The sequence below is a fragment of the Callithrix jacchus genome, chromosome 3, assembly GCF_049354715.1.
Source record: "Callithrix jacchus isolate 240 chromosome 3, calJac240_pri, whole genome shotgun sequence".
NCBI lineage: Eukaryota > Metazoa > Chordata > Mammalia > Primates > Cebidae > Callithrix > Callithrix jacchus.
In genome coordinates, this window is record NC_133504.1 from 153,215,731 (window position 1) to 153,233,610 (window position 17,880).

The following is a 17,880-nucleotide window of genomic DNA, read 5'->3' on the forward strand; positions in this document are numbered from 1 at the left end:
GACACCTGTACCTGCCAGCGTATTAAAATTATAATAAAAGGTACCTACCTTTCAGAGCACCGAGTCATGGCTCAATAGAGTTTGTAAAGTATTTCACATGCCCCAAGAAAAAGAAAAAGTACTGAAGTACAAAATGGACACGTTTTTTTCAGGTGTTACTTCTCTTAGATCAATTTGATTCCTATTCTGAAAACGTGTATTTGAGCCTTGCAAGCTCCGGTAAACCATTCATGTTTCAAAAAGTAGGGTTCTATGTTGGTGAGGATAGTAGCACTGTGATTTTTGAAAAGATGGCTTAGGCTGGGCACAGTAGCTTGAGCCTGTTATCCCAAGCACTTTGGGAGGCCAGGGTGTGTGGATCACAAGGTTGGGAGTTTGAGGCCAGCCTAGCCATTATGGTGAAACCCTGTCTCTGCTAAAAATACAAAAATTAGCTGGGCGTGGTGGCGGGTACCTGTAGTCCCAGCTACTACTCGGGAGGCTGAGGCAGGAGAATGGCTTGAACCTGGGATGCAGAGGTTGTTGCTGTGAGCCGAGATCGTGCCACTGCACTCCAACCTGGCAACAGAGCAAGACTCTGTCTCAAAAAAAAAAAAAAAAAAAAAAGATGGCTTAAATAATATTTCTTTTTGTGTGTTGTCATTTCGTTTTAAAAATAATAACATGGTTCTCGGTACACCAAGCCCTTGCCAAGATTAGGCCCATCTTCCCAGTCGCCTTCTCAAGACAAAGTTGCCTTTGTGTAACTACCACTGGGAGGGTTTGGTGACACAGAAAACTCAATGGGGCTCTGCAGCTTATTAACAGAGAATGCAATGGCCTCATGTTTGTGTTGTTTTTTGTTTTTTTTTTTGTTTTATGTCCTACCAGCTAATATCTATGATCTATTTCTCCATGAGGATGTGATCTTACTATTTTAGACTTGTCCAGGGAAGAATGAGGTGGTTGTGGTTTTACCTTAGAATTTAGTTAGGTTATAAAAGGCAACAGCTGCCGCATGCTGGCATGGAGGAAAGCTGCACGCTGGGGGCTAGTTTGTTCTTAGGGTAATCAGCAAAGTTTCCTCACATGTGGAGAGAAAGAAAAGGGGTTTAGCTAGAGTAATGATGCAGATTTTGGGCAAAGGATGGCTATTCATACTAAATTCACACTTTGTAGCAGCGTGGCTAGGAGCATAGACTGTCTCGGTTCCAATCTTAGCTCTGCCGCTTATTTCATGTGACTTTAGGCAGGTTAACTTAAAAAAAAAAAAACAAAAAAAAAAAACACCTCTGTGACTCAGTTTCCCCAACTATAAAATGCCTACCTCACAGGGTTGTTATAAGGATTAAATAAATTTATCTGAGCCAGGCACAGTCACTCATACCTGTAATCCCAGCACTTGTGGAGGCCAAGGCTGGTGTATTACTTGAGCCCAGGAGTTCAAGACCATCCTGGGTAACATGGCAAAGCCCCATCTCTACAAAAAATACAAAAATTAGCCAGGCATGGTGGCGCATGCCTGTAGTCCCAGCTACCCGGGAGGCTGAGGTGGGAGGATCTATTGAGACCAGGAGGTGAAGGTTACAGTGAGCCAAGATTGTGTCACTACACAATCTTGACTGGGCAATTGAGCAAGACTCCATCTCGAAAGAAATAAACAAGACAACTAAGTTTATACCTCCTTGTCTGTTCTTTAATATCCTTTATTTATTTATTTTTAAAAAATTGTTTTTCTTTTTTTTAGAGATGGGGTCTTGCTATGTTGCCTAGGCTGGAGTACAGTGGCTATTCACAGGCGTGATCCCGCTACTGATCAGCACGGGAGTTTTGACCTGCTCCATTTCCGACCTGGGCCGGTTCACCCCTCCTTAGGCAACCTGGTGGTTCCCCGCTCCTGGGAGGTCACCATAATTGATGCCAGACTTAGTGCAGACACCAGATCAGCATAGCACATCACAGCCCAGAACTCCTGGGCTCAATCGATCCTCCCACCTCAGCCTCTCAAGTAGCTGGGACTACAGGCACCGCCGCTGTGCCCTGTTTTAATGACCTTTAAAAGGGTGAGAGTTGCCAATAAGCAATGATGAGCTGAAAAAAGTGCCTTTTTTTTTAATAATTAGAAAAAACTTATTAGGTGATTATTAGAGGGAACTTACTGATAGTTATTAGAAGGAAAAAAGCACATTTTCTCAAAATTAGGGAGAGTAAAGATCTGAGCATGGTGGTTCATGCCTGTGGTCCCAGCTACTTGGGAGGGTGAGGCAGGAGCATTGCTTGATGATAGCGTCGAAGGCTTTAGTGTGTTGTGATTGCCCCTGTGAGTAGCCGCACTGCACTCCAGCCTGGGTCACACAGTGAGATCTTGCCTCTAAAAAATAGGAGGAGTCAATGAAGAAATCCAAGAGTGAAAGGGCAATCTTAGGTGAATATGAATGAGCCACAGCAGTGTGGTTTTTCTGGTTAGCTGCTGGTGTACTCCTAGTTAAGGAAAAGAGATGAGGAAGGACAGGTGGCTGAAAAAGTATTGGAAGAATTGCCTCTAGTGAAATCCTATTTGCAGAGCAAAGGGAAATCCAATAACAAGTTAGCCCCTCCTATATGGTGCAAACAGTAGTTTGGCCCAGGGACCTCTTTTGCTTGGTGCCCCATATTGTGGGTTCCCGGATCTACCTTAAGGTATATGTCAGTTTGCCAATGAGTAAACAGAAACTGCCAGCTCATGTGATACGAACAAGCCTAGTGTGAAACCTAGGAGTCACTTCTCTGGTGGGAACTGCAGGAGGCGCACAGACCCTGAAATTAAATGGTAACACCCATGTTCTCATACACCCTGGTCCTGTATGAAAGGTCTTGCCCTTTCTCCATTGGCTAGAGCTAGTCATGGAAGGGTGGATGGTTCTCCAGAATCTGCTTACCTGCTCCCCTGCTTCCACCTTTGCCTTCACTGCTCTCCCCACACTCGTTTCTTGACCCAGTATCCAAGTGACTTTTGTTTTTTGTTTTTTTTGAGATGGAGTCTCAATCAGTCACCCAGGCTGGAGTGCAGTGGTGTGATCTCGGCTCGCTGCAACCTCTGCCTTCCAGGTTCTGGTGATTCTCCTGCCTCAGCCTCCCGAGTAGCTGGGATTACAGATGTGCACCACCATGCCCAGCTAATTTTTGTATTTTTAGTAGAGATGGAGGTTCACCATGTTGGCAAGGCTGGTCTCTAACTCCTGGCCTCAAGCGATCCACCCACCTTGGCCTCCCAAAGGGCTGGGATTACAGGCATGAGTCACCTTGCCTGGACAGAGTGACTCTTTTAAAACAGATCGTGTCAGTCCCCTGTTGAAAACTTTCTAGAGCCTCTCTATCTCACTCAAAAGCCAGTGAGTGACTTTCTAGCCCCATCATCTCTAAGCTCACCTCCTACCATGCACATGCTTACTCCCTTTGCTTTAACCACACTCATTTTCTTGATGGAGTGTGCCCAGCACATCATACCACAGGGTCTTTGCACTGGCTGGCCCAATCCCTGAACTATCATCTCCAGATATCTCCATGCTTCACTCCTTCACCTCCTTCAAGTCTATGCCTCCTCCTGGTTAAAACAGCAATTCCTCCTTCCTGCTTGCATTCTCTGTCTCCCTACCCTGCTCTCGCTGGTATTTATCACTTTGCAGCATGTTATGTAATTGTATGACCTATTGTCTGTCTCTCCCTGACTAAAATGTCTGCTTCATTCATTGATATACCCTAAGCACATTAGAGCAGCATCTGCCTCAGTGTATGTACTCCATAAATATTTGTGCAATGAATAAGACACACAGGCTTTTCATACATTTTAGGTGTGACTGAAAGTGTTTGCTCAAAATACAACCTCGAACATGCCTTTCTGAATGAGCATGGGTTTTCTCCCAGACCTCTCCCAGGAGGCCGCCATGTTTTCTGTGGTTTATTTTCTCTGCCACCACAAGTCCTTGATGGAGGCTGATGACTAAGTAACGTTCAAGGCAGGGCCAAATGTGGGGATGTCGTAATCATTTCAGTACTTCCCAATTTCAGAGCTTCCCTGTTTCCAAATCAAAGCCTCCTCTTTGGCAATCTTTTTGTGATTTATATCTAAATGTATAGCCCTCTGTTTAGAACCCTGAATTGCATGCCCTACAGATAATTACACTTGACTGACTTGTGTTACTATATCATTTATCACCTTTTCTATTGTCATTTAATTATAATTAATGATTGTTCTGAAAGTAACTGTCAAGACAAATTTTCTTAACTATCTCTTTCAACTTTGAGGTTATCACAAGTGCCAACTGCTGCTCCAGGAGTCCATATAGATTGTTCTTGGTTGTAGAGCTCAATTAGGTATTTTTGCCTTGACCTGGCACAAAACGAAAGTGCTAGAGTCACTGTTTGAGTCTTTAATTTTCCCCCAGAACCTTTGTACAAATACTTGATCTTGCGTTTTACCGAGTGACAAGACAATTCTCTCGTCTGTCATGCTCCTTTGCTGGTGTTGGTTTTGTTCTCTCCTTTGGACAATTGCCTAGGTTAGACAGAATTGCTTTTCTTGGTCTTTGGAGGCACAGCTCCCTCTGCATTCATTTGCCTTGTTTAGATCCATAATTCACTGAAAAGGGCTTCCCCAGTTGCTGGTAGAATCCTGTGGCTACTAGGCTTGGGGACCCTAGAACCTATCTTGAAGGTAGTACAGAATCCAGGTAGGTTCTTTGCAGTTAAAAAAAAAAAAGGCAGTATGGCCAGGCGTGGTGGCTCATGCCTGTAATCCCAGCACTTTGGGAGGCTGAGGCAGGTGGATCACGAGGTCAAGAGATTGAGACCATCCTGGCCAACATGGTGAAACCCCATCTCCACTAAAATATAAAAATTAGCTGGGCGTGATGGCACGCCCCTGTAGTCCCAGCTACTTGGGAGGCTGAGGCAGGAGAATCACTTGAACCCAGGAGGCCAGGGTTACAATGAGGCAATATTGCACCACTGCATTACGGCCTGGCAACTCCATCTCAAAAAAAAAAAAAAAAGGCGATAGTACATAAAGTCTACGATTGTAGATGAAGAGCCTGGATTTAGTTATTTCTGACTGTTGTCAGTCATGGCTTGTGGCTGATTTAGAATTATTTGGATTTTGGGTTTTTTTTCCTTCTAAATTGATTTGGAAGACATCATCACAATTTGTTGAGGAGTTTAAAACAAACACACACAAATTATACCTAATAAACAAAGAGCTACTGTTCATAGTTCTTTCTGCAGATCATGTTGTTCCTTACCATATATGCTGAATGAGACATTAGAAATGAATAGCAGGGCTGGGCTCAGTGGCTCACGCCTGTAATCCCAACACTTTGGGAAACCAAGAGGGGTGGATTGTGTGAGCCCAGGAGTTAAAAACTAGCCTGGGCAACATGGCAAAACCTCTCCTCTATTAAAAAAAATTAAAAAAGAAAAAATGAATAGCATATAAATGTTAAATTAGACTTGTCTTTGATAACATACCATGTAGAGGGAGCTGGTGGTAATTATTTACCAAAATATAGAACCAGTAAATATGAATTACATTGGTTTAAACTAGACACATTGAAAAGACTTATTTTTCTTGCCTAGATATAGACTTTTCTTTTTTTTTTTTGAGACTGAGTCTTGCTATGTCGCCCAGGCTGGAGTGCAGTGGCGCGATTTTGGCTCAATGCAAACTCTGCCTCCTGGGTTCAAGCAATTCTCCTGTCTCAGCCTCCCGAGTAGCTGGGATTACAGGCGCATGCCACCACGCTGGGTAATTTTTGTATTTTTAGTAGAGACAGGGTTTTACCATGTTGGTTAGGCTGGTCTCAAACTCCTGTCCTCAAGTGATCCACCCGCCTTGGCCTCCCAAAGAGCTGGGATTACAGGGGTAAGCCACTGCACCTGGCTAATATTTTGATTTTTTTTTTTTTTTTTTTTTGTAGCAACAGGGTCCCACTGTGTTGCTCAGGCTGGTCTTGAATTCCTGGGCTCATGTGATTCATCCACCTTGGCCTCCCAAAGAGTTGACATTATAGGTGTGAGCCACTGTGCCTGTCCATGAGTTCCTTTTTGGGGGTGGTGGTGACAGTGGAGAGAGCCAGTGGCCTGCATGTGATTTCTTCTGTGTATCCACCTGCCTCTTACAGCCTGAGTCAGGCTGGCAATGGCTGGCAGAAATAGCAAGATGTGGTGATGGCCTGGAGGGAGGGCTGTGGATGAGGGGTTTTGATCTGTGTTGCTGGCTGTGATGGCAGAGATAGGGGGAGAACAAGTCTGAGGCAGGTAGGGGAGATAAAGAACTCAGTTTTGGGTGTGTTTACTGAAATTCCTGTTCAAACATCCCAAGGAGGTGCTGGAAGTTTCCCTTTCATTTTTTTTTTTTTAGACAATGTCTCGCTCTGTCTCCAGGCTGGAGTGCAGTGGTGCCATTTCAGCTCACTGCAATCTCCGCCTCCCAAGTTCAAGCAATTCCCCTGCCTCAGCCTCCCGACTAGCTGGGACTACAGGTGTGTACTACCACACTTGGCTAATTTTTTGTATTTTTAGTAGAGATGGGATTTCACCATGCTGGCCAGGATGATCATGATCTCCTGACCTCATGATCCACGTGTCTCGACCTCCCAAAGTGCTGCCATTGCAGGCATGAGTCATCATGCCTGGCTTTTAGAAGTTTCCCTTTTATATCCAGTGCCTCTAGCAAAAAAGCAGGAGACACCTCTAGTACCTAGCATTCATTTTTAGAAAAATTATTTTATTTCTTATTTTATTTTTAGAGACAAGGTGTCACTCCATTACCAGGCTGGAGCACAGTGGTGTGATCATACCTGCAATATCTTGGGCTCAAGCAATCAATCATCCTTCCTCTGCCTCCTGGGACTACGTAGGCACATCACCATGCCTGGCTGCCTAGCATTTTTTCTTTTCTTTTCTTTTTTTTTTTTTTTTGAGGGTCTGCTCTGTTGCCCAGGCTGGAGTGTGGTGGCACAGTCATGGCTCACTGTAGCCTTGACCTCCCTGGGCTCAGGTGATCCTCCCACCTCAACCTCATAAGTAGCCGGGATTACAGGCATGCATCACCATGCTTGGCTAAATTTTTGTATTTTTTTGTAGAGACAGAGTTTTGCCACATAGTCTAGGCTGGTCTCGAACTCCTGGGCTCAAGTAATCCGCTCGCCTCAGCCTCTCAAAGTACTGGGATTACAGGTGTGAACCACCATGCCTGGCCCTTCACATTCTTTTAGACAACTATTCTGTATTTCAGTGTTTCTCTTTATGTCCACATTTGCAAATATAAAGTATGTGATCTTTACTTACATATCACAAATGATAAAATAATGCTAATTGAGTATCTAGGGTGTATAGGTGCATAGGAAACTGTAATGGGGAAATGGGGTGGGGCGCAAACATTGAAAAAAGGACATGACTGGGCACGGTGCCTCATTCCTGTAATCCTAGTACTTTGGGAGGCTGAGGTGGGCGGATCACCTGAGGTCAGCAGTTCAAGACCAGCCTGGCCAACATAGTGAAATCCCATATTTACTAAAAATACAAAAAACTTAGCTGGGCATGGTGGCGGGCGCTTGTACTCCCAGGTACTTGGGAGACTGAGGCAGGAGAATGGTTTGAACCTAGGAGGCAGAGGTTGCACTGAGCTGATGTTGCGGCATTGCACTCTAGCCTGGGCAACAGAGCGAAACTCCATCTTTTAAAAAAAAAAGACATAAGTATAGTTTCACTCATCTTATAACTCAAATTAGTCATATATTCACTAAAATTCTAATATTTATGTTCTATATTTCATATGTAATCATATATTAATATAAATGTATTTAAAGTACATGTATATTTATATTTACTTAACATTGAAGATATTTAATATTTTTAGCATTTAGGAAATCCACTGTTTCATCTTATATTTTCTTTTTTTTTTGGAGACAGAGTCTCACTCTCTTGCCCAGGCTGGAGTGCAATGGCATAATCTTGGTTCACCACAACATCTGCCTCCTAGGTTCAAGTGATTGTCCTGCCTCAACCTCCCGAGTAGCTGGGATTACAGGCACCTGCCACCATGCCTGGCTAATTTTTGTATTTTTAGTAGAGACAGGGTTTCTCCATGTTGGCCAGGCTGGTCTCGAACTCCTGACCTCAAGTGATCCACCGGACTCAGCCTCCCAAAGTGCTGGGATTGCAGGTGTGAGCCACCGTGCTCAACTTCATCTTATATTTTCTTTCATCTTTCTCTTATTTCTTACATGGGGTGAATATCTGTTCACACAACGATCTACACTTCATTTTTACTACTGAATATATATGGCATTTAATATTGTAAATTAAGTACAATTTAATCTTAATCTTTCCATCTTAGCCTCATAAGTAGCTGGGACTACAAGTGTGTACCACAATGCTCAGCTATTTTTATTTTATTTTTATTTTTTTTGTAGAGATAGGGGTCTCATTCTTTTGCCCAGGTTTGTCTCAAACTCCTGGGCTCAAGCGATCCTATTCCCTTGGCCTCTCAAAGTGTTGGAATTACAGGTGTGAGCCACTGCACCTGGCCAAGACTTTTGTAAAGCTTCCCAAAGGTCAGGTTTGGAAAAACCAGGTCTCTGGACCAGAACCCAGTCTTCTACCAAGATCTGTCATTTGCTTATATCACCTCAGACAATTGACCCTGGCCATGGCACTTCTCCTCACTGCCTTTCACTTACCTTACTTTTTTTTTTTTTGAGTTTCAGTTTTGCTCTGTCGCCCAGGCTGGAGTGTAAAGGCACGGTCTCAACTCACTGCAACCTGCGCCTTCCAGGTTCAAGCTATTCCTCTGCCTCACCCTCCCAAATATCTAGCTAATTTTGTATTTTTAGTAGAGATGGGGTTTCTCCATGTTGGTCAGGCTGGTCTTGAACTCCTAACTTCAGGTGACCCGCCCGCCTTGGCCTCCTAAATGGTGCGATTATAGGTGTGAGCCACTGCACCCAGCTACTTCCTTACTTTTAAAACTGGATAGAAGGGAGGGGGGATTTTGGACTAGGCTTTGGCTTATGCTTTTCACAGATGTAATTTTCTCATTCTTTTGACTTTCATGATTCAAGTTAGTAAAAGGTTGCTGGTTCATTGGATGTCTGAAGGGAAAATCAGGGTGAGGTGGATGGGGAATGGTCACTTGGCTTTAAGTAGCAGGAAGGAGATAATGCTAGGTTAGATGGCTTGTTCCAAATATCACAAAGTTCTTACAGATTTGATTCTTAACTCTCAGATCCCTTCTGAGATAGTAAATATTGCTAGTATATAGGGTGGTTCCAGACCAGTGGTTCTAGATTTTGTCTTCCAAGAACATTTGGTAATGTCTGGAGATGTTTTTGGTTGTCACAATGTGGGAGGCAGTAGTGGGGGTGGGGATTGGGTGCTACTGGCATCTAGTAGGTAAAGGCCAGGGGTACTGCTGGACATCCTGCAGTGCCTGGGGAGCCATTCACAATGAAGAATTATTGAGCCTCATATGTCCATAGGGCTGAGGTGGAGAAACCGCATTCTAGGCTGTTCTCTACAGTCACTACTGTCCTTTTTAAAAAAATTTTTGTTTATTTACTTATTTTTTTGAGACGGAGTTTCGCTATTATTACCCAGACTGGAATGCAATGGCACCATCTCGGCTCACCGCAACCTCCGCCTCCTGGGTTCAAGCAATTCTCCTGCCTCAGCCTCCCGAGTAGCTGGGACTACAGGCACGCACCACCATGCCCAGCTAATTTTTGTATTTTTAGTAGGGACGGGGTTTCACCATGTTGACCAGGATGGTCTCAATCTCTTGACCTCGTGATCCACCTGCCTCGGCCTCCCAAAGTGCTGGGATTATAGGCGTAAGCCACCACGCCTGGCCTAAAATTTTTATTTTTTAAGAGATGAGATCTTACTATGTTGTCCAGGTGAGTCTTGAACTTCTGGTTCAGGTTCAAGCAATCCTCCTGCCCCAGCTTCCCAAAGTGCTGGGATTACAGGCACGAGCCACCAACCTGGCCTGTTACTACTGTCTTATACACCCTTAATGTTATTCCTTTCTTTAGTTTTTATCACCAGTGGATTAAATTCATCTCTCTTCTGATGATTCAGGGTCCAAGAAGGTATTAGGGGAGAGGGTCAGTGACAAAGTTGAACCAAACTCTGTTCCTAGGATGTTAAGTGTTCTATCAGCAGCCTGCTAGAAAAGTCCTCATTTTATAGCTTATTTTTCCCTTTGTAGTGGATTCAGTTACTTCACTGTTTACTTCTCAGATTCTAAGAATTTTTCTTTCAAGGGTATTAATGTCATTAGAGTATTCCCAGAGTTTTGGTATACTTTGTTTTTCTTGAGGGACTTTTTTTTTTGAGATGGAGTCTCACCCTGTTTGCCAGGCTGTAGCAATGGTGCACTCAGCTCACTGCAGCCTCCACTTTCCGGGTTCAAGTGCCTCAGCCTCCTGAGTAGCTGGGATTACATGTGCCTACCACCACGCCCAGCTAAGTTGTGCGTTTTTAGTAGAGATGGGGTTTCACGGTGTTGGCCAAGCTGGTCTTGAACTGACCTTGTGATCCACCCACCTTGGCCTCCCAAAGTGCTGGAATTACAGGTGTGAGCCACTGCGCCTGGCTGGGACTTTTTGATATTTATAGATTCCTGACAAAGCTGGACTTTGAGAAAGTTTGTTAGTAGAATCTTTTCAGACCTAAAGATGCCTGAAGTTTAAAGGTTTAGGTTTGGTTAAAATCAAGGTGTCATATGCTTTATTAATTCTGTATCTTGACTTCATTTAAAGCCAGAAAAAAAAGAAATCATTGTACAGTACTTACAGCTTCATGGAGAGAGATTTATATTAAATGAACACATGCCAGTGTAGAGCTGGACTGTCAGCAGCCTTGGGGACACAGCAAACATTCAAGGATGGCTAGAAATGAGCTCCATGTACCAGGCTGACATTTTCCTTTGAAGAAATAATTTTGGTCAATATTTGATGTCCTCTAGATTTGGGGAAGAAAGATAAATAAATTTGCAGTTGTTCCTGGCCGAGAGAAGCTGAGTTTGCCTAAGTTTCCGTAAAAAATTAATTACAATCAAAGGAAATGAAACAAAAACTTAGGGGATACAGACCATAGGTGAATGAAGATCCCTCTGGAAATTGACATGGGTTCTAGATTTGACTTTGTAATGGAAATAAATGCAGCTGAATGAGCTCTCATTTTTGCTGTTATATAAGATACCTTCAGATAATAAATGGGAAAATGATGTGTACTGAGAAGCTTGGAAATTCTTTGATTACCTTTGGTGTTATACCAGGTCATTTAAGACCACAAAAGTCCTACAAGTGCCCTGTTGGATCAGATTAAAGAACTGCCCATCCTAATTTCTGCCTCTAGCAGACTTCAGAGAATATGTTTTAGACAAAGTCATTCATAGAATTTCTAGCTATACTTCTTCTTCTTTTTTTTTTTGAGATGGAGGCCTGCTCACTTGCCCAGGCTGGAGTGCAAGTGCAGTGGTGCGATCTCCGTTCACTGCAACCTCCACCTTTGGGGTTCAAGCAGTTCTGCTGCCTCAGCTTCCCAAATAGCTGGGATTACAAGAATGTGCCACCACACCTGACTCTTTTTTTTTTTTAGTAGAGGCTGGTCTTGAACTTCTGACCTGAAGTGATCTGCCTGTGTCAGCCTCCCAAAGTGCTAGGATTACAGGCATGAGCCACTGGGCCCGGCCATCTAGCTATACTTCTTGAATATCAGTTAAATGCAGACTTTAGATCCCATTATTTCTCCACACCCTCATGTTATGGATCCATGATCAGGATCCAATTCATTCAGATTCCCCAGGACTTCTTGTTAAAGCAGTACTTACTTTCTTCCCTCTGAAGCTAACCTTCGGACTTCTACAGGTAGCCTATTTACCTTCATTTCAACTCTCTTGACCCTTTATTCTTTTAACATTTGAATTCTATTCCATCTCAGTCTTAATCCTTCTGTACTGAAGAGGCAGGAGTCTTGCATGGAAGGCCAAGACTCAATGCTTGATTATTTTAGTTGTTCCTCTCATGTATCTTATTGGAGATACATTTTATATATGTATATAATCAATGAGATCTTGGATAAGATGTCCCAGTTAATCTCAGATGCTCTCTGGTTTTGCCCAAGTCCTAAGTAATGATTTCAAGTTTGCTTTTTTGTTGTTGTTGTTTTGTTTTCGGTAGCAACAACTCCAACCATTTATTCATTGAGTGGATACGGGATCTGTAACAGGCATTGGAGATACAAAATGCATCAGAAGTATTCTGGGTTGTTGAAGCTCACAGACTAAATGAGACATGTAAGCAAAAATAAAATACTCTTTTGTGCTTTCTAGAATAGAGATATTCACTTATCCATCCAGCGATTCACTGAAAACCATTTATTTTGTGCCTACATTTACCTAGAGAGACTGAAGCATTAAAAATGAATGCCATGAAATTTTCTAGATGCTATGGTAGGAATCAGTAGCATCAGTTTAACTTGAGGAGGCCTAGCAGGGGATGAGGGAAATGTTTAGGGAACTCCTCCTAAAAATAAGACTTTTTAACAGACTTAACGTTTACATAATATATTAGTCTGTTTTCATGCTGCTGAGAAAGACATACCAGTTGATTGGATTTAACAGTTCCACATGACTGGAGAGGTCTCATAATCATAGTGGAGGGCGAAAGGCACTTCTTCCATGGCAGCAGCAAGAGAGAATGAGGAAGAGGGAAAAGGGGAAACCCCTGATTAACCCATCAGATCTCGTGAGACTTATTCACGATCACGAGAATAGCCTGGTAGAGCCCATGATTCAATGACCTTCCCTTGGGTTCCTCCCACAACACATGGGAATTCTGGGAGATACAGTTTAAGTTGAGATTTGAATGTGAACACAGCCAAACCATGTCACACAGCATGAGTTATGTGCTTGGTCCTGTTCTAAACACTTTACAAAGATGAACTCATAGAATCTGCATAAGAACACTATGAAGTGCCTACAATTATGATCCCCATGCGCAGATGAGAAGACCGAGGCACTGAAAGGTTAAATAACTTCCCTAGGGTTACTTAGCTAGTAAGGGCAGAACAGGGAGTTGAACCCAGGTGATTTGGCTCTAGAATTAGACATGATTCTTGAATGAGTCTTAAATGAGATCCAGAGATATGAGAAACAAGTAGTTGCCATTTCGGAGGGATTCTTGGAACCTAGAGAGAGATAAGGTTGAAGGGCAAGAAGAAACCAGATGTCAAGGACTTTACTTCATGGGCAAAGCATGTACTTTATAGAAAGCAGGGACAAATGGAAGCTAAAAAAGAAGAAAAAAAAAATCACAGCCAGGTGCAGTGGCTCATATCTGTAATCCGAGCACTTTGGGAGGCCAAGTTGGGAGGATCACTTGAGGTCAGGAGTTCTAGACCAGCCTGGCCAACATGGTGAAACTCCGTCTCTACTAAAGATACAAAAAGCCGGGCATGGTGGCGGGTGCCTGTAATCCCAGCTACTCCAGAGGCTGAGGCTTGAGAATCGCTTGAACCTGGGAGACAGAGGTTGTAGTGAGCTGAGATTGTGCCACTGCACTCCAACCTGGGTAACAGAGCAAGTCTCATTCTTAAGGGAAAAAAAAAAAAAAAGCATATTAGCAGGCTGGGCTTGGTGGTTGACACCTGTAATCTCAGCACTTTGGGAGGCTGAGTGGGTGGATCGCTTACAGTCAGGAGTTTAAGACCAGCTTAGTCAACATGGCTAAAGTCCATCTCTACTAAAAATACAAAAAATTAGCTAGATGTGGTGGCAGGTACCTGTAATCCCAGTTACTTGGGAAGCTGAGGCGGGAGAGTAGCTTGAACCCAGGAGGCAAAGGTTGCAGTGAGCTGAGACTGCGCCACTGCACTTCAGCCTGGGCAACAGAGCAAGACTGTCTCAAAAAAAAAAGAAAAAAATTAGCTTTTGTAATATGTTAATATTTTTTCACTTATTTGTCTTTCAACCGTATTGCAATTCTGTATACAATTGTCCCTCCCTTTATCTCACTGAATCCTCATACCATTCCTAAGGTATTTGTAGTCTCATTTTACAGAGGTGAACACTGAGGCTGCATGAGGAAATGTACTCAGTTCATGTGGAATTTAAAACGTAACCCAGGTGTTCTAAATTGAAGTCTCTGTCTCTTTTGTTTCACACCTGCCTGTACAGCAAGGGTGGATATAAAAAGAAGAGGTGGCCTGGGCGCAGTGGCTCACACTTGTAATCCCAGCACTTTGAGAGGCCAATGCGGTCAAATCACCTGAGGTCAGGAGTTCAAGACCAGCCTGGCCAATGTGGTGAAATCCCATCTCTATTAAAAATACAAAAAAAATAGCCAGGTGCTGTGGCGAGCACCTGTAATCCCAGCTACTCAGGAGGCTGAGGCAGGAGAGCCACAGCACTCTAGCCTGGGCAACAAGTGTGAAACTCTGTCTAAAATAAATAAATAAATAAGAAGAGATGTGGAGACACAGCCAAATACCATAGAGAGCCCACATGTTTCGTGTCATCTTATTTTTCCCAGTCAGCAATGACAGCAGGATGAGTGGGCTGACTCTAAGGAATGTACATATAAGATTTAACTTCATTCATTGGCTCCATGTTTGTGGGATTTCTGCTATTTATGTTTACTTTATAACATGTGTTCACCCAGAGTGTGATTTTAGATTTGTACTTGCCTTACTAATAGCAACTTGAGCAGAACGGTATTATCACAGTCAGGATTGTTATTGCCGCAACAATGTCTAAGTTCAGGATTTGCATGTTTGTCCAGCATCATCAAGCCTAGTTGACAGGAGAGCAAAAGAGATCCAAGTCTAAGCTGTTTCACTCTCATTGGCAAAAGAAAGGGCTTTTTATTGCTATTTCGTTCTTGGTTTTTTTCTTGTTTTTTTTTTTTTTTAGATGGCGTTTCCCTCTTGTTGCCCAGCTGGAGTGCAATAGCATGATCTTGGCTCATTGCAACCTCTGCCTCCCAAGTTCAAGCAATTCTTTTGTCTAGGCCTTCTGAGTAGCTGGGATTATAGGTGTGTGCCACCATGCCCGGCTAATTTTTGTATTTTTAGTGGAGATGGGGTTTCACCATGTTGGTCAGGCTGGTCTCAAACTTCTGACCTTGTGATCCGCCTGCCTTGGCCTCCCAGAGTGCTGGGATTACAGGTGTTAGCCACCGCACCCAGCCTATTTTTGGTCTTAATACTCAATATGGATTAGGCCTCTGTGCAGAGGCAGTTGTTTCTTTGCTACCAGATTGGTAATTTAGAGCCTGCAAATTTTGGAAAATAAATTAATCTCCAAGTCTGTTTTCCCCTCAAACGGTAATGCTCTGCTTGTTATATCAGTGAGCATTTACTGCAGCAACTACTGGGTACCTACTAGTCACTCTGCTAAGTTCAAGGGACTTGTAGGTGAACAGGACACTCTTCCTGCCCTCAGCTGCTCACACTCGAGAGGGGACAACTCACTGTGTCCAACTTACTGTACCATAACATGGCATGTGATATGAACAGGGACTCCAGAGGAGAAATTGGGGAAGAGGGGTGATCTTTTAGCTGGATTTTTTTCCTGAGATATAATTAATGTACTGCAAAATTTATTCACCATTTTAAAGTAGAAAATTCACCTTTTTTTTGGAGATGGAGTTTTGCTCACTGCAACTTCCGCCTCCCGGGTTCAAGCAATTCTCTTGCCTCAGCCTCCTGAGTAGCTGGGACTACAGGTGCATGCTGCCATGCCTGGCTAATATTTTGTATTTTAGTAGAGATGAGATTTCACTGTGTTGCCTGGGCTGGTCTCGAACTCCTGAGTTCAGGCAATCTGCCTGCCTTGGCTTCCCAAAGTGCTAGGATTACAGGTGTGAGCCACCGCGCCAGGCCAAAACTTCATCATTTTAAAGTAGAAAATTCAGTGGCTTTTAGTATATTTACAAAGTTGTACAACCACCACGATTATCTATTCCAGAATATTTTCATTTGTTTTTCTTTTTCTTGTTTTAATTTGAGACAGGGTCTCACTCTGTGGCCCAGGCTCAAGTGCAGTGATGTGACCACAGCTCACTGTAGCCTCAACCTCCCAGGCTCAAGCAATCCTCCCACTGCAGCCTCCCGAATAGCTAGGATTAGAGGCATGTGCCACCACACCTGGCTAATCTTTTTATTATATTTTATTGCTTTTGGAGATGGAGTCTTATTCTGTCATCAGGCTGGAGTGCAGTGGTGCGATCTCCGCTCACTGCAACCTCTGCGTTTTGGGTTCAGGCACTTCTCCTGCCTCAGCCTCCCAAATAGCTGGGACCACAGGCGTACACCACCATGCCTGGCTAATTTTTGTGTTTTTAATAGAGATGGGGTTTCACCGTGTTGGCCAGGATGGTCTCAATCTCTTAACCTCATGATTTACCTGCCTTGTCCTCTTAAAGTGCTGGGATTACAGGAGTGAGCCACCGTGCCTGGACTACACCGGGCTAATTTTTAAATTTTTTGCAGAGATGGGATCCCACTGTGTTGTGCAGGCTGGTCTCAAACTCCAAAGCTCAAGTGATCCTCCTCCCTCGGCTTCGTTAAGTGCTGGGATTATAGGCATGAGTCACTGTGTTCTTCCCTATTCCAGAATATTTTCATTACCCCAAAAAGAAAGTCCAACCCGTTAAGCAATCACTCCTCATTTCTCTCTCTCCCATCCCCTGGCAACCAGTAATCAACTTTTTGACTCTGTGGATTTGCCTTTCTGGACATCTCACATAAATAGAACCATACGATATGTGACCTCTCATGTCTGGCTTATTTCTCTTAGCATATATGTTTTCAGGATCCATCCATGTTGTAGCATGTATCAATACTTCATTCCTTTTCATGGCTAATAGTCCATTGTACGGACATGCCAGATTTTGTTTATCCATTCATCAGTTAATGGATGTTTGGGTTCAGCTGGACTTTGAATAGATTTTTGCACAGTGTAGGAGAGAGGGTGTGATAAAACACACCATTTTAAAGTAACACATATGTTTTGTGGGATTTTTTTTTTTTTGACAGAGTCTTGTTCGGTTACCCAGGCTGGAGTACAGTGACTCAATAATGGCTCACTGCTCCTTCCATCTCCTGGTCTCAAGTGATCCTCCTGCCTCAGCCTCTCCATGCCTGGCTAACTTATTTTTGTTTTTGTTTTTAGTACAGAGGAGGTGTAACTATGTTGCTTAGGCTTGTACCATATATGTTCATGTCACTCAGTACTTACTGAATGCCATGCACATTTCAAGTTCTTTACAAACGGTGACTTCCTCAGTTCTTATTACAACCCTACGAGATAGCAAATGAGGCACAAAGAGGTAGAGCAATTTGCCCAGGTTGCCAGCCAGCAAGTGGAGAGCTGGAGACCAAATCCAGGCAGTATGGCTTCAGAGTTCATCTCTCAACACCAAGCTGTGCTACAGAGCAGGGACATGGGGCCAGGTGGGCCCGGTCTGTGAACTGTCTAGGTGGGGCTAACGGCAAGGATGGTGCAGGAGAGAGCGATGGATGAGGCCAGAGACTGTGTGTCCTCCGCTCTCAGTAGCTGTCCATCTGGAAGACAGATCTGACCATGTTATTCACCTGTTAAAAACTGCCACTAAAGCTGGCCTCAGTGGCTCATGCCTGTAATCCCAAAACTTTGAGAAGCCTAGGTGGTCAGATTGCCTGAGGTCAGGAGTTTGAGACCAGCCTGGCCAACATGGTGAAACCTCATCTCTACCAAAAATATGAAAATTAGCTGGGTGTGGTGGCAGGCACCTGTTATCCCTGGTACTTGGGAGGCTGAGGCATGAGAATCGCTTGAACCCAGGAGGTGGAGGTTGCAGTGAGCCAAGATCGTGCCAC

The 17,880-nt window shown here is 43.6% G+C and overlaps 1 protein-coding gene across 43 annotated transcripts in view; it reads left to right on the plus strand.

The window, feature by feature from the left end:
* RBM47 (RNA binding motif protein 47) overlaps positions 1–17,880 on the plus strand; it is a 202,626-nt gene that overhangs the window by 5,360 nt on the left and 179,386 nt on the right. For 6 of the 43 annotated variants that reach the window (XM_078367332.1, XM_078367346.1, XM_017970601.4 and 3 more), the window contains exon 2: positions 12,201–12,316. The exons of the other annotated variants lie outside the window; for them this stretch is intronic. The gene's annotated coding sequence lies outside the window, so the exon portion shown is untranslated. The remainder of the gene's footprint in view (positions 1–12,200; positions 12,317–17,880) is intronic. 43 annotated transcript variants of the gene reach the window in all.